This window comes from Gymnodraco acuticeps, unplaced genomic scaffold (genome assembly GCF_902827175.1).
Source record: "Gymnodraco acuticeps unplaced genomic scaffold, fGymAcu1.1, whole genome shotgun sequence".
NCBI lineage: Eukaryota > Metazoa > Chordata > Actinopteri > Perciformes > Bathydraconidae > Gymnodraco > Gymnodraco acuticeps.
In genome coordinates this window covers 2,562,631-2,569,445 of record NW_022992344.1, presented here as the reverse complement: position 1 = coordinate 2,569,445, position 6,815 = coordinate 2,562,631, and the positions used below count along the sequence as shown (strand labels likewise).

General features: G+C 37.9%; 2 pseudogenes; both read left to right on the top strand.

Annotated features, from left to right (window-relative positions):
• The first annotated feature begins 1,911 nt into the window (after nucleotides 1-1,911).
• On the top strand, nucleotides 1,912-2,913 carry LOC117541583 (annotated as a pseudogene).
• A 2,661-nt stretch (nucleotides 2,914-5,574) lies between these two features.
• LOC117541582 lies at nucleotides 5,575-6,503 on the top strand (annotated as a pseudogene).
• The last annotated feature ends 312 nt before the right edge of the window (nucleotides 6,504-6,815 follow it).

Genomic DNA, 6,815 nt, shown 5'->3' with positions numbered 1-6,815 from the left:
GCAGCCAGACGCTCCAACTCTGCGACTCTGGCCGCTCTGAGCGCCGAAGGCATGCAGCTACAGTTCATGCAGGCATCCTGCGTGAGACCCTCCCTCAAATGCTCGAGACCAAGGCAAGAGGAGCAGCGGTTGTGGACATCCTCGGGCTTGAGAGAAGCCATACAGGCGCTACATGGATGAGCCATCATGTAGGTAGCCGGATGCAGCGTAACCGGGAGTGGGGTGCGAGAACACAGCCTTCACCAGTTACCTGCTGAACGGAAGGAGTAGAGCAATGCTCCTACTCGCCGAACACGAGAGGGGTGTAATGTCCTACACCCACGTTACTAGCAGAGGGAGCGGGGAGCGAGAGCACTGCCTTCATCTAGCTGAGTAAACGAAGCAAAGAGCTACCAAATAAGGAAGCTTAACAGGGCAGCTAGCCAGCCGGCTGCTGCTCACAGTCAAGAAACACTCTTACCAGGAGCGGGGGTGAAAACACTGCCTTCACTGGTTGAGTAAAATAGTGAAACACAAGCTAAGGAAACTGGCTTCTAAAGAAAAAACAGCACGGGTAATCCGGTGCTTACCTCAAGCGTCAGCCAAAGTGGCTGACCGGGCAGGACACAGTTAGGCTGAGCCGCGCTACTGCTAACTAGCTAAACAAGAGGACACGACAAAAGCTGGAACTCAAGATGCTAATGATAGCTTGGCGTAACGCCGCGCTATCAGAAAAGTGCAGAGAGTGCAACAAGGGCAACTCCTGGAAGAGGGGGCGGAAACGCTGCCGTCACCAGAAAGTTCAAGCCAGGTAGCAACCAAGACAGAATCAGGACAACTTAGCTGGGAGAGGGAGTGGAAACACTGCCGTCACCGACCAAGCCCACACCAACCTGTCCGTTGAAGTTTTCTGCGCAGCCGGCCACAGCTCCTGGAGGATGGGTAACCCTGCTTGTGTGACAGTCAGACAGTGAATACTTTACAGCGGCCGCTGCCGTGAGTTAACGGGAGAATAAACTCCAGTGGAAAAGCATTACTGCAGCGGTCGGTAAATGCTGCTGAAACACATTAATAAACAATGAACCACAGCACTCTGGAGAAAAGTATAAGGGTTGAGAAGTAGTTATTTAATTTAATCTGGCTTCGTATGATTAAAAGTAACACGATCATCGTCCCCCATTGTTGTTGTTGTGAGCGGCGTCGGGGAGAAAATCAGCGACGTAAACAGTGCAGCCGCGGCAGCACCAGTCGGGCTCTGGGCGGTGTGAACAAAACGTGGGCTGAAAAGAAAAACCGGTTCCGAACCAGAAGAGCACTAGCACGGAGCTAGAACGAGAACCGCGTTGGTGGGAAAGGGGCAACAGTCTTATAATCCATACAATCCATTCAAACTCTCTGTCCTCTGCAGATTGTGCGATGGCCTAAAATCGTTCATTGAAACATTCAATATCACTTCAGTCTCAATATTTGTGCTACTTGCCAGATAGATTGCTAACAGAATAAGCTCATTATGTTAATTGAAACATTACCCTGTTGTCATCACATTTCATTCAAAACCTTTAAAACATATTTCCAAGGAGACTAATTGACCTTCATTACAGGTAACCTTTAGTTTGTGTGAAGGATGAAATAAATAGGTATTAAGTAATTCATAGAACCACATTGTTTTTCTTTTTTAGTTATCATTTATTTTAGCCAAAAGTCCACAGTAATATATTTGCATATTTGGTCCCACCTTTGGTCGCGTCAACAGCCCAGTGATTGGCCGGTTGCATTCTCAAGGCTGTTTTTGTTTTGACAAAACAGATAAATCGTTTGGTGCCGCCACATTTAACTGTCACTTCTTTTGGCCACACAGCCTTGGATACTCAGCTCTCTGCAAACTACTGGTAACTGTGTCGTTTGGATTTCATTCTAAATGTATGTGGTGAAATGGGTTTGAGAAATTAAGACCAATTGAAGATGTTTGAAAATGTTTCTTCTGCCACAGTGTTTACTCTTTCAGGTTTATATTTTACATTTGAAGAAAGAATGACCCTCTTCTGCTTGACTTTACTGTGGTATCTTATGATCATTTTTGGAAATGTTGCTCTTATTGTTGCTATTATTATGGATAAAAACCTCCATGAGCCTATGTATATATTTGTGTGTAATCTCTGCATTAGTGCTCTGTATGGAACTGTCGGGTTTTACCCAAAGTTTCTTCTGGATCTTCTGTCATCTCATGTCATTTCCTATGCTGGTTGCATGCTTCAAGGTTATGTGATACACTCCTCATCCTGCTGTGATTTTTCTATCTTAGCTTTGATGGCATATGACAGATATGTGGCAATATGTCGACCTCTAGTTTACCATTCAGTTATGACCAGACAGAGAGTCTCACTCTTTGTTGTTTTATCTTGGTTTTTTCCTCTTTTCCTTATGTTCATGAACTCAGCATCCTTATTAGGAATACGTTTATGTGGATCACACATAAAAAGGATCTATTGTGTCAACTGGATGATAGTTACTCTTGCTTGCTCGCCTCCTAAAGCAAATTCTGCAATCGCATATTTTAACATTTTATTCTATTTTGTACATTTCGTGTTTATTGTTTGGTCTTACATGTATTTGATAAGAACGTGCGTATCCTCCAGAAAATGGGGGAAGTTTATACAGACATGCTTGCCACATTTAATCTCTCTAATCATTTTTACCACAGCTGTGCTTTTAGATGTAATGTACATGAGATTTGGGAAAGTTGAGTTCTCTCAAAACTTCTATAATTTCATGGCAATACAATTTCTGCTTGTTCCTCCATTTGTGAATCCATTTATATATGGTTTCCATCTGACCAAGGTTCGCAACAACATCTTGAAGTTCATTTGTTTTAAAAAGAGAGATGCAAAGTGTCATGTCATGACTTTTCATATCAGAGGCAAGCTGTCAAACTGAGATATAATACATTGAAAATAAATGAATGCATTGTTTTGATTTAAAAATGAAATGTTTTTGAGTCTACATTTATTTGTGAAATATGTATGTTACAAATTGTTAGTTGACGAGGTAGATTATTGTTGATGTAGTATAACAGGACTGCTACTGCATGTTGACACAGAAATTACCTTTTATTCCTCTCACATGATGTATGTATCCCCTTTAAATTGTTTGTTTATAACACATTCTTATTATAATTATTATTCAGCAATCACTTTTGCCATGATGACTGGATGGTTCATGTTACAATTGATTTGTAAATGTTATTTTTAAAGATCTGATGTTAAGGACAACATTTATCTGTTGAAGGATTATTAATGTTACTGATATTTACTGTAATGTGTATGAGCTTTTTCTTCTGTAAAATGTCATATTATCCAATAAACTACATGAAACCAAATGATCTACAGTTGTTTTGTTTGTAATGTAAATCATATAAACTGGGTATTACTTCATCTTAGTAAGCATACTATTCAAAATAAAAATGAATCTCTGTAAAGATGAAAGAGCAGGAGATATACTAAAATATAAAATGTAAAATCGAGTTACTTACATATTAATATTTTTCATTCCACCTTATATTTTATATGCATCAGTGTTCTTAATCATTTAAATAATTTGACTAACAATAATTTTAAAGAATCTTGGGTTCACAGATGACAAAACTATAACCAATGCTTAGAAAACTTGTCGTGGTAAAAGTCAACCATAAAATGCGTTGTTTAATATCATTTATAAGAAAATCACTTACACAATTTCAAATATACAGTTCATTCCTTAATTTAGTCCCAGTAAAACTAGTACAGTAACACTGATTACCCAAATATTACACGTCCTATTTATCAGGAGACAATAATTGGAATTAGATTTGAAAAATTAAAATGTTTTCTGTGTTATGCAGGCAACACAGAGGTGTTACAGCAGGGGTGTCAAACTCAATTTAATCGTGGGCCACATCAGCATTAAGGTTGCACTCAAAGGGCCGGTTGTAACTTTAAGAATATATAAATATACATATATATACAATCATTTTTTACATTACATTATTGCCTCTGCATTGGATTATTATCGGATAGGGTAATAACTTCATAATTAACTACATCTGAGAACAGAAGTCTAGGGCAAATAATTGCAAAGAATTGCAAGTCTCTTCAGTGCGCATGTCACAAAATGATATGCATTGTGGGACATGTCGTTTATGGACATCGTGCTTCTGTAAAGTGGCATGAAACCGTATAATAAACGTATTCTATTTTTTGCATAGCTCTTGCGGGCCAAATAAAATGAAGTCGGGGGCCGGACTTGAGTTTGACACCCCTGTGTTACAGAATGGAGGTTTAAGGGGGCTAAATCTACAGCACATATTCACTTTCCATTTATGGAGAATGTGCTTGTTAGCAGTGGTGCAAAGTAACTAAGTACATTTACTCATGTACTATACTTAAGTAAAATGTTTAGCTACTTTAACTTTACTTGAGTATTTCTATTTGTTGCTACTTTGTATTTTTACCCCACAACATTTATGTAATACCTTTAGTTACTTTGCAACTTTGGTTTGATAATGTGAAATATAATCAAGTCTTGAATCAGACTTTAGTTACACCTGAGTACATTCACAATCAACCCTGCTTTATACAACGTTATTAAAACTAGCTGCACCTTTACCAGCTTTGATAACACTTTAATGCATCAATAATAATAATAATAATACAAAAAACATATAATATATATTATTCTGAAATTGATCCGCATAATGACTACTTTTAATTGTGGTACTTTTAATATGTTTGGAAGGCAATACTTTTCTAAGTTTACTTGAGTAACATTTTGATTGCAGGACTTTGACTTGTAACAGAGTATTCCTACACTCTGGTACTTTTACTTTTACTCAAGTACAAGATCTGAGTAATTTGTTCACCACTGCTTGTTAGCAACATACACAGTTTATGGTTAGCAACTGTATGAGACTGGAGCTGTGTGTCAATATTGCAAACGGATGGGGACGGGGAAAAGCCCATAAAATGTATTTAGCATTAAAATAATAAACTTTTCCTTCACCGACAAAAATCAAAAGGATGTTGGGGTACACTGCAGGATCTAGGTCACAGGTGTCACACTTTAGGCTAGTGCCACCTCATTTGATGCCCGTCATCATTTTCATTATCATAAATTATATTAAAAAGTACGGGGTCCAAATCTCCACGTCCCACAATGCATCTCTATGTTACATGCGCACTGAAGCGTCCCAAGCTCAGTTTTCAGCAACGGGACTTGTTTCTTTTTTTTTCATTCTTTTTTTTTTTTGCATTGCTCATACAGCAAGCAGAAAGACATAGGAAAGCTCATTCAGATCGTTGATTGGCTGGTTTGAATTCCCAGCTCATGTGAAGTTGTAGTCAAACTAATTATTAATAACTGTGAGAGGAGGGAACAGAGTCAGACACTTTGTTACTGATGGAGGTACACTGAGCAGGTGAACAAATTATGTTTTCTAATGAAGTTTAAATGACACAAAGTACCATCAGGTGGCTCTTTTCTCTCTCTAAGGAAGGGGGTAGACAACACAGGGGAAGGAAAAACATTATTTCTGTTATAACATTTGTTCAACAACATTTTCTGATGGATAATGTCTCTCTCATAACTATGTTTGTTCTTTCAGGCTTTAATGAAACAGAAAACTACCAAGCTTATATCTTTGCTCTCACTTTACTGTGTTACTGTTTTATTGTGCTGGTAAATGTTTCTCTGATTGTGACTGTCATCTTGGACAAAAACCTGCATGAACCAATGTACATTCTACTGTGCACATTTTGCATGAATGGAATTTATGGGACTACAGGTTTCTACCCAAAGTTTCTCTGGGATCTGCTTTCTCCTGTTCATGTTATCTCTTATTCTGGATGCCTTATTCAGGCTCTGGTCATGTACTCATTTGCCTGCAGTGATCTGTCCATTCTTGCAGTCATGGCATACGACAGATATGTGGCTATATGTCGACCCCTGCAGTACAACTCTATAATGTCAAAGCAAGAGTCTTTCTGTTAGTCTGCTTTTCCTGCTTAACACCTTTCTGCATTATCGGCACAAATATTGTTCTAACGTCTAGATTAAAGTTATGCAGCCCACATATTGCCAGACTGTTCTGTGTGAATTGGATTATTGTTAAACTTGCGTGTTTCCCAGCTGACACTTTGGTTAACAACATAGTTGCATACATAACAATAATCATTTATGTATTTCATGGTTTATTTATCGTCTGGTCTTACATGTATCTCATCAAAACATGTGTGCATTCTAAAGAAAACAGAGCTAAATTCATGCAGACATGTGTGCCACATTTAATCTCCTTAATCACTTTTCTTGTGGCTATCCTTTTAGACATTATGAATATACGATATGGTTCCAAGGATTTATCTCAAACCTTTCAAAACTTTATTGCAATAGAATTTCTTATCATACCTCCAATCGTAAATCCTCTCATTTATGGTTTTAAATTGACTAAAATTAGAAAAAGAGTTATTGGTGCTATTACTTTTAAAGTTAAATGACGTTTGTCTTGCAAGGCTGAGAAAATAACAAGTCCTATAATAATGAACCTATATTTTTCTTTTTGTAGAATATATTTGAATCGTATGTTTTGCATGCAATGTATTCTTTGCAAATGTAGATGATCTGCTTTTACCTTAACATTGCAGTAAATGTAGAGCTTATTGTATTTGTAAGTACATCTTAACCCTTGTGTGGTGTTCATATCTGTGTTACTCAGCCAGTGTTCGTGGGTCTGGTGGACCTGCTGCCTTTTTGGGGCTTCAATTCAACACAATCAAACTATCTTATGTTAAAATACTCAACAGATGTTT